General features: G+C 39.6%; 1 pseudogene; it reads left to right on the top strand.

Annotated features, from left to right (window-relative positions):
* The first annotated feature begins 659 nt into the window (after positions 1-659).
* Positions 660-8,190, top strand: LOC118620725 (annotated as a pseudogene).
* The last annotated feature ends 2,268 nt before the right edge of the window (positions 8,191-10,458 follow it).

Genomic DNA, 10,458 nt, shown 5'->3' with positions numbered 1-10,458 from the left:
TTCTTAAATCACTTATTAACATCTCCAAAGTCACACATTTTGCAGTTTCTAAATATTGCCTTACAATAAAGTGCACAGATTTATAGAAAGCAGAAAAACCTGAGGTTTACAGGGAAGACATTCATCTAGCACTCTCTGAGTGTCCACTTGTGTCCTGGGCTTTGTGCTAGATCTCTTTACCTGTATTTGCTCACGTAATTAGATTCTGACCTGATATGATACTTTAATTTTGATTCAGTCTCATAGCTCATTCGCTCTAGAGAAATTCAGTGAATGTCTCCTATGTGCTAGAAAACTTCAAGGGGGAAAACTACAAGATACATGTGGTCCTGACCTCACCATGGAGATTCCACAGCACTCAAGAAGAAAAAGAGAATGGATATTTTTGGACAATCCAATACCACCAATGATTTTGTTTATGGGATCCATTTCCGTATGTTGGAAAACGACTTCTACACTGGATCTTCAGCTACCACATAATGTGCTACAAGCTAGCTCAGCCCAGGTTTAGAGCTCACCATTGCATATCCACTTATTACTTATTTCTAGGGTTACAGGGATAAGGGGCATCTCTGCAACTTAAACTATGTTCTCTTGCTTTAGGTCTTTGAAGTATAGAAACCACAGATGCACAGTAATGTGAATGAATTCATTCTACCATGGAAGCCCATGAAGGTAACAAGTTTATACTGAACTGTTAATGCCTAATGAGAGGCTGGACTCAGAATATACAAACTGAAATTCTTTTTGCTTTGCTAGATAAAGTGTACTCTATTATTATTATTATTATTACTATTATTATTATGTTTATTACCTATAAAGTGATATAAGTTCATTTAAGAACATTTTTAAATCATAGCAAATACCAATAAAAAGAAAATCAACCAAAGTCTTTCATTCCAAAACATCCAGCTTGGAGTGTGTGTGTGTGTGTGTGTGTGTGTGTGTGTGTGGTGTGTTTGCAAGATTTAAAAAAAAGCTTTTCCATGTAGACACTCATCTTAATTTCTAACAACTTAATAGAACAATGGCGTGGTGAGATGCTACTGGTGGGAAAACCTGCAGGTACACACTGGGCTGCTTGTCTAGGCCCTGACTCACAGTGCACTTGATTTCTAGGGAGCAATGCAGGCTGCTCTTGTCTCATCACTGCGGCCTTGGAGGCACTGGGCCATTTTATCAGTCTGAGCATCTTCCTTGAAGATGTAAGTATGGTAGAGAAACAAATCACTAAAAAGAGAGAGAGAGAAAGACAAGATGTGAGATTTGATTGCTAAAACACACAAAGACTCGGACTGCTGGCAGAGAGAGCCTACATTAGAGGTGTGCTTTGCTGCATGAAGAGCAGCTCTTTCCTGCAAGCTAATGGAGTGAGGGGCAGAGGCGACCAGACATCAGCTGTCTGTCCGGTGGGGGAAGGGTATGAAGCAATATAGATTCCTCAGCTAGGGGTCACTAGATGCCCTTCATATGCTGCAGGAGAAAAACACTCAGCAATTGAAAACAGCTATGCTGAAAAACATGGCTTTTGATCATAGTTCTTTGGCTTCTCTTTTGTTTAATGTTACTAGCATGCCTTTTACTGTATTGATTTGTCAGAATCTTATTATTATTCAAACTACAAGTCAAAGGTATTAATCCTAATTTGTGTTAATTTCTTTTCCTTGGCTAAAATAACACCAGATTTTTAAAAATATAAATAAGAGCCACATCTTGAGGTATTTTTTCTTTTTTTAAAAATGTTATACATTTCGAATTATTATAAATGTTTTGTGTCTTTCTTTAGTTTACATTTAAAAAAATCACAAATAGGGTGGGAATTAAATGATTACTCTGAAAACTGCTTCTTCATTTTTAAAAAATCAGCACTGATTTTCATTAGAGTATTTGCTGGAGAAGCCATCCCTTCTTGCTGTTAGGGTAGCATTCAGCTAACTCTCATCCTTCAAACTGCTTCACTTCTTATACTTCATACAAAGGTGGGAAGAAAGGCAAGACTGAGAAGGACACATAATTTTGGCTTGGTTAACACAGAGTTGGGAGGGGTCCCAGGAAAACCCCTTGGAGGAGTGTGCAGGGGGCCCACAACAAATACATTTATTTATTTTTTGGTCAGCAAAGTTTGCCCTAAATTAGAGGAACCCAGCAGACCTTGAATATAATCCAGCTAATACAACCGGATTACAATGCAGTGGTTTGAATACAGACATCAATGCCATGCTTAAAATGTAAGAGTAGCTTCCATCAAATAGTGTGAAAGGATTGAAGAGTTACTTTTGCCTCATTGGCCCAGTTCCTGAATGCTTGGCCACTTCCTCTACATGAATTTGGGCCTATACAAGGAGAAGATCCAATGACCATCTCTCCAGTGCAGCCTGGGACAACGGGACAGATGTGCCCCTAGACTGCCCACAAGCTCTGCTCCTGGAGGTGCTCTTCTGCTGCAGACCCGATGAGGCATCAGGTTCTGGGGGCCCCACAGGCTGCCCAAACAGTGCTCACGTCTCTGTTCCCCCCGAAGTGAGCAGAGAGGCCCTCCTCAGAGTTGCCAGATGAAGTACAGGACATCCAAATATTTCATGGGCACGTGTATGCTAAAATAAATAAATAATTAAAGATCTATACAAATATTTATATATATTATCTTAAATTCAAAATTAACTGGCTGTCCTGTATATATAGATATAGATATAGATATAGATATAGATATAGATATAGATATAGATATAGATTTTTTATTTTTTTTTAGTAAATCTGACAACTTTATTCCTATAATAAGGAGAAATTACTTCACTTTTTGGATAGAAATTTTGTATTTTCTTCTTCTTCATTGGGTTTACGGAATAGGAGAGACAACATTTTTGCTTGTGGGTTTGTGTTCTCCACTTTAAGATTCACTTATTTAGAGGAAAAAGAACCTAGACAATTACTCTTTAGTCAGACTAGACCAGAAGGGTAAGAACTCAAAATAACTATTGTAGTCTGAGGTTCAAGAGTAATATATCCCCAGTATTTACTCCCATCATGCAACTATAACTAAATAAATCAGCCTCCCAGCTCATGCCGATGGGGATCAGGAAGGCTTCATTTTTGCTTTGGTTTTACTCTTTTGGAAAATAACTTCCCCGCGCTTCCATTTTGTGTCCATGCCATGCTTCCATTAGTGGGGAAAGGCTTTCCCTACTTAGATAATAGTCTCAGATAGAGTTGGTTTTATTGTTAAAATCAGACGTTGATTGAGCATCTCAAATATAGGCAGTCTTTAAGTAAATGTTATATTATTCCTATTGTAAATGTTCTTCCAAAAATTGCTATTACCTTTTTAAGATTAGGTATATTCACAAAGGAAAAAGTTAGCTGTTCACATTATCTGCATTGAAGAATGCTGGAAACCTTTTTATATTAAATTATTTTTTCTCTAAATGCTACAATACTTAAAAGATCAGCATGCAATGTTATTTTTAGCTGGTCTCTTTTTAAACCTCCAAAAAAGAATTATTAAAGCTTTAACACTTTAAAATAGCTGGCCTTACAGGGAGACTGGATTTCAGGTAGCATAAGCATTATGAATCTGAATTTAAGTTACTAAACAGTGCAGAAAATGGGGGAAGGGTAGTGGTAGGAAGTGAGAGTCATACCAAGAAAAATATCATCACCCATAAAGGTGCCTAGGGCTAGTCCTGACTCATGCTCTTACTCTATTCTTATGTGTGTCTTATTTTTAATTGAAAAGAAAGTAGATTTATTTCACCAAATGCCCTTCCCTTCCGCTCTCTGAGTGAGATCCATTCACCCCAGTCACCACTCAAACCAGCCCAATTTGGATAGCAGGGTAGGGTGCTAAGGAGCTTTCTTGTTACCATTAACTTACTGTGTGACCTTAGGTAAACCACTTAACTTCTCTGGACCTCAGTTTTATCATTATAAAATGCCAGAGCGGTATTGGATGATCTGTCAGTCTTACCAAGAAAGAAAAGAGAAAAACTTAGATCCCTGCAACCTGATAACTTGTTCAGCAGAGAACATATATTGTCTCACACATCACTGCTCTACACCTTCCTGGTCATGTTTTCTTGGGCAATTTATTTCTTCTCTCTTTGCCTTTATAAACAGGGGGAAATAATATTTACCAGATCATGATGTTATGATAATAAAATGAGGTAGCATAGGTAAAGCACTTAGACCAGTCAACATAAAACAAATGCTTGATAAATTTTAGTTATTATCGTAGTTAATAACAGCCATTAGTCCCTACAAGAATAATTTTTATTTTAAAGAAAACGTTAAACTATATTAACATCCCTGGAATACTGCAAGCTCTAGAGTAATTGTTGTCATTGTTTATGAAGCTAGAGCTATTGTTGCTTCTTACTAACAATGTTCAACATAAACTTTTAAAAAGTAAAAATAGATATTAGCATCAGCGATTGCTCGGAATTAGAAATAAATACATTTCTTTTCCATATATTGTATTCAACAAACTAGAAAAAAATAATCTTAATTCCCCCTCCCAGGTGACCCCCATCTTTTGACACATAGCTCATAAAGTAATCCTTGAGATAGTGAACAAAATACAAAGATCACACATCTCCATAGAAATGATTTTCAAATTAAATTTTGAAATGACAAATCAAAAAATTTACCTTTGTAAACTGACTTTTAATAAAAACATGTATTTCTTAATGAAGTAGATTGCAGATATTTGTGACGTGAACAAGAATTTCCACCAATTACTTTTCTTCCTTAAACTTCTTTACAAAACAGTTACTATCTGCTGAAGGATACTTTTTCCTTTCCTGTTACCACTCGACTCTGTCACCACATTCCTGGTGCTGTTCCTGAATGCAGCAATTACTCAAACAACTTATATTAACACGAGTTTCCCCAGGAGCATATTAAAACATTTAAGAACTGTTCTTAATAAGAAATGATTAAATCATTTACGATACTAAGTCTGTCTTGTGTTGTAAGACGTTTTTCATTTGTCTTATTTATTTCTACCTTGATAGTTGCACATGCATTATTTCATTTTATCATCCTTTTAATATTTAAATTTAGAAATATTATCTTTGGAAGTGGTTAATGTGACAAAAAATATTATTAAAAAAAAAATCCATCTCAATCCAAGTGATGGCATTCAGTGGAATCCTGTGCATCATGGAACACCTAATATGCACAAGATGGGGAGCGTGTCCTTGATCAGAACTTTAAATACTAAGTAGCAATACATGGGAGAAGTAAATCTAATGCAAGGATAGCTGGAAAAATGAACAGTGACGATGCTTCATGCTCACACCCCAGCAAACCAATATGAAAAAATGAGCCTGGCTGTCATGAGCTATTGCTGAGAGAAGAACTTCTTTTTAGTCCTTCTGACTTAAAAAAAAAAAAAAAAAAAGACAGGAAAAACACTGGAGGAAAATAACCTTCTCTCCTGACTCCCTCAGATTAGTTGTCAGCAAAACAAACTACTATGTATCATCTGTTTGGTGACAGAAAAAAATATATATGGAGATCAAAGATAATCAAGGTACACCTGGTTATTATTTGTAAAGACTTAACAGTAAGTTTTTAATGATTAATTTATCCGCCACGTAACGCCTTCATAGATCATGTGGGACATCAAGGGAGGAATGTGGCGTTGCATTTCTAAAGCCTCTCTCTATGTCTCTGAATGATAATAGGCATGGAAGCCATCATTACTCTTGTTAGACGATGGTTCCTTTAGGAATCTCCTATGTGTTACCTTTTAGAGGGAAGGTCAAAGAAGCCACCCCCTGGGACTCCCCTGCAGGATACAACTAACACAAGCATAAACTGTATGGAAATGGCTAAATTATCTTTACTGAGACCTTGGTCTTTCACATCAATCAAGTCCTTCTGAACTAGTAAAACAGATAAGCACCCTGCTGGCAAAAGTGTTACTATCCTTATGCTTGTCATGACTGGCACTACAAATTTAACAATAAACAGGCAGATATTTGTCTTACTTCCTTAAAAAACAAAATAAGTGTGCCGAAAGACATACACTTTCGAGGACAATTTGTTTTAATGGGGAGCAGAAGGGAGAGAGTTGCTAAGTGGATTCTGTGTCACCGTTTCACTCAGTCCCTCCTCGAAAGACCCTTAATCCAGGAATCCAATCGTAACTGCTGTCAGGGCGCACGGAGAAGGTAAGAGGCATCTGACGAGCCAAAACAAAGCAAACCAGGACCCCATGGCCGCGGTGTGGGAGGGGTGAGCAGATTTATCCACCCTCACGTCTCAGCTTCCTGAGAGTGGAGCCCGTGTCAATGCCTCATCCTGACACCTAACTCATAGGGGAATTATAAGTCATCAATACCAATGACTGTAAAACACTTTGTAAATAAAAATGGCTTAGAAGTTCCAATTAACAACAGAAAGTAACCCTCTGGGAGGTACTGGAGAGAAATAACTATAGCCATAAATAAGCAACGGTTGGTTTAGGTTCACCTCCTATTTCAATGCCATTAAAAATGGGCTTCCTTCCCATCTCCAGTCTGAAGACCCCTCTGTGCATTCTTTTCTTATCTGTGCTACAAAGTAGCATGGCTTGTGAGAGGACGAGTTGAGGAAACAGGACTGAAAGCATCCCCTACTATTTTAATAGGGTTACTCAGTACACACATACATATTCCAATCTCTCTTCCTGAGAAACGACTACAGCAATCTGGGGTGGTACAAGCAAATTAGCCGACTGTGTGACCACTACAGATGTGCAGTAAAGATGTCTCAGAAGTAAGAGGCCCAAGGAGTTGCTATAGGACAGCTTTTAGGGTACGTTCATGCTTGCCCCATCCAGAACTTGTTTACAAAGACACACAATGGATTGGTTATAAGTGTGGCCCAGGAAGTGTCCACTAAGCCTATAGTATTTTCCAGTCTTGTGCCGGTCACTTGCAATGTATCTCACTTGTACTTGTGGAGAAACAGAGGGTTTGGGCTGTTTCTTGGTCTGTCGTTCACTTTCTCTGGGAGATACCAGCAGTTATATTGTGAGCTGCCCTATGGAGAGGCCCACACGGCAAGACTCTGAGGGAGGTCTCTGGCCAATAGCCAGCAAGGAACTAAGACCCTCTGTCCACCAACCTGTGAGAAACTGAATCTTGCAAACAGCCGTGTAAGTGAACTTGGAAAAAGATCCTCTCCTACTTAAGCCTTCAGATGACTGCAGCCCCACTGACACCCTGACCGCATCCGTGTGAGACCCCGAGCCAGCAATATCCTCACACACAGAAGCTTTGAGACAACAAATGATTGTTGTGAATTTAAGATGATTTTGTTCATGCGTATGGCATAGGAGATGGGTTCTTCCTTTTCCACCACTAACTCTGCCCCTAGTTAGCCAGCTATGGGATTGAGGAGCAGAGCCATGGGAGACACATTGCCCAGGATCAGTGGTGCCTGCCTGGCCCTATTTTATTTGTGGACCATCCTAACCACTCTGTTGTCCACTGAGCTTTGCGTGTTTTTTGATGTTTGGCAGAATGCAGTGTTAACAGGGAAAGGATGGAAGGAGAACTGGATATGCAAAATATATTTCAACTCCAGGAGAAATAAAATGCTGGCCTCTGAAATCTGTGACATCCTTCCATCTTCCAATATAGCAGACAGTGATATTTTTAATGAAATGAATTCATGTTGAAGGAAAGTTTAGTTTTTTTTTCTGGGAACCACACACAAACGTGCTAAAAACAGTGGTTTTGCATATAGATGGTCTTGATGACACATCTCGGAGAAATCTGTGTGAAGAGGCCTTGTTAAAAATTAAAGGTGTTACTATACTAGCTTTACTTTTCAAATGGCTGTTCAAAGATGTGTGGTTCGAATTCATTCAGATTTGAAAGCAGAGGCTTTGACATCAGCGATGGCATCAACCGAGGTTATGGCAGCTCAGCAAGTGGTGAAAAGTGGGAGCGGACTGGAGAGGCTGGTCCCATTCTGGGATGGGCTATGGAAGTAGAACAGAGTTGCCCGACTACCTGCCTGAGAGCGAAAGCCCACGAAGGAGCAGGATAAAGCAGAGTCCCTGTCGGCTCCCACCCAGAGGGTGGAGCTAGCTGGCTGAACACAGTTAAACTTTATCTGGATGGTTTTACTGGTGACTTCAATGTTGGGTGCAAGGACTATGTGAATGAACAAGGGGCCAATTTTCCCTTGTTGTGGTGAACTGTCAAGAGCAATTGACAACAAGTTATCAGAAATGTTTAGATGACATGACTGGGTATGCTGCATTTTACCCTTTATTGGACATTTTGCCCTGCTCTGTGGTGAAAAGAACAGAGGCTACAGGTGGAGTTACTTTGTTTATGAAGGTCTATAGAGCAGTTAAAACTACTGTAACATCATTTATTAAAAATACTGTAAAATAATAAAAGGTAACATAATTTTTATAAAAGGGGAAAAAAGCCCTGGCCAGTTTGGCTTAGTGGTTAGAGAGTCGGCCCACGGACCATAGAGTCCGGGGTTCGGTTCCTGCTAAGGGCATGTACCTTGGTTGCAGTTTGTTCCCAGCCCTGGTTGGGGTCATGTGGGTGGCAACCAGTCGATGTGTCTCTCTCACATCGATGTTTCTCTCTCTTCCCACCTCTCTCCCTCTGCTCTATCTAAAAATAAATGCAAAATAATGTCATTGAGTGAGGATAAAAAAAGGGGGAGGGGAAAAACAGAGGTTTTGTGAGAAATTTGACATGACTAAATTAAATTAATAGCCATAGCATACTTACTATATGTTTGGCATTATTCCATGCATTATAAATATCAACTCATTATTACTCAGAATAACCCTGAGAACAAGTACTATTATTGTCCACATTTTTAAGATGAAAAAACCCACCCAGCGGTGTGGCTCAGTGGTTGAGCATTGACCCATGCATCAAGAGGTCACCAGTTAGATTCCTGGTCAGGGCACATGCCCAGGTTGTGGGCCTGATCCCCAGTGGGGGGCAATTGATGTTCTCTCTTATCGATGTTTCTATCTCTCTCTCCCTCTCCTTTCCTCTCTTTCTAAAAATCATAAATGAAAAAAAAAAAAGACAAAGAAACCCAAGCTGAGAGGGGTTGAATAACTTGCCCAAGGTCGCTGCAAACTGAGACTTTGAGCTCTAGAGTCCACACTTTCAACTACTTCTCAAAGCTGGACAGGAGCCCAAGCTCCTTACTTGATAACTAGTGTCTAGGGTCTCTGTTTGATTATAAAAATTAAAAAATAACAAATAAGATAAGTCAAGGCAGCATATCTTCATGTGCTCACCAGTGGGAGCAGTGACAGACAGGCCAACACTATGGGGTGACAGGAATCAGGAATGTGCAAAAACAGTTGAAAAATGCATTTGAAGGATCATTTAGTTCAGACTGGAGTCTATTAAAGAAGAGTAATACATTTTGATTTCTATTTCCTTAGGAAATCTAGTTATACATGCCCCTGTTTTATTGCAGGCATTCTTATAACATGTGGCATGTGTGCACAGCAAGTTCATAAGAAGTAATTTCAAATATCAAATCTGACCAAATCAGCCGGCCCTTAGCTCCTGTTAAGGTACCACAGGATCAGAACCCAGAGCAGCAAAACACAGGTTTCCAGAACTTGACCAACAACCAGGGACAATTTTGGAGATTCAACAGTCCCTTTGATGTGGCATTAGCCATCAGGCATCTCTAGAGCAGCCTTGCTGGCTAGTGGGTTCGGCTGGCACTCTGATCACCCCAGAGGTCCTGATAGGCAGAGATACTGGCTATCCTGCCTTGGAGGGTTGTGAATGGAGGGCAGTGCTTTCTCTGCTTTGCAAGGGTCTCTAGGGCAGTTGTCACCTGCAACCTATGAGAAAGTCCTACACACAGGGAGAGTGATGCCAGTGGAGATGTTTGGGGAAGATAAGTTGTGGGGAGGAAGATGAGACCACTGCAGACAGCATTGGCAGCTTCTGCTTGGTCCTTGATTTCCCTTTGCAGAGGTGATTCACCCCAGGTAGAACCAACTTCCCAATGCCCCTTCCCCGCTGCAGCACTGCAGTGAGGACATTAAGTCAATCCTGCTAGGCTGTCTCACCAAAGCAGCAAAGAGTTTCATACCAGTAAATAAATGTCAGAACTTCAACTGGAATCTGTGAAATCACTTTCAAGTAAATGGGATAAATCTGTAAACAAAATATGTGCACCTGTCATTGCCATTCATTTCAGTAATCGCAGTTTATAAATTAACACACCATGAAAAGCTTTATTCATGTTTATATGGTGTGAATATTGCAAAAAAAAAAACTTTAAATTGATTACTTTTTAGAATACAAAGCAACTGAATTTTACTGCAGATCGAAAGGAGAATTTATTTCCATCCTGTAAAACTTCTGGAAATCTAGTCCTGAAATGTGACAGGGAAAGTGGCTCAGCCCCTCCCAGATCTTCAAAATGCAGAAGCAAATTAACTGGCCATACTGCCAT

Source organism: Molossus molossus, unplaced genomic scaffold (genome assembly GCF_014108415.1).
Source record: "Molossus molossus isolate mMolMol1 unplaced genomic scaffold, mMolMol1.p scaffold_m16_p_8, whole genome shotgun sequence".
NCBI classification, from domain to species: Eukaryota; Metazoa; Chordata; class Mammalia; order Chiroptera; family Molossidae; genus Molossus; species Molossus molossus.
The sequence above is the reverse complement of the archived record's forward strand: the minus strand, read 5'-3'. Positions and strand labels throughout refer to the sequence as shown.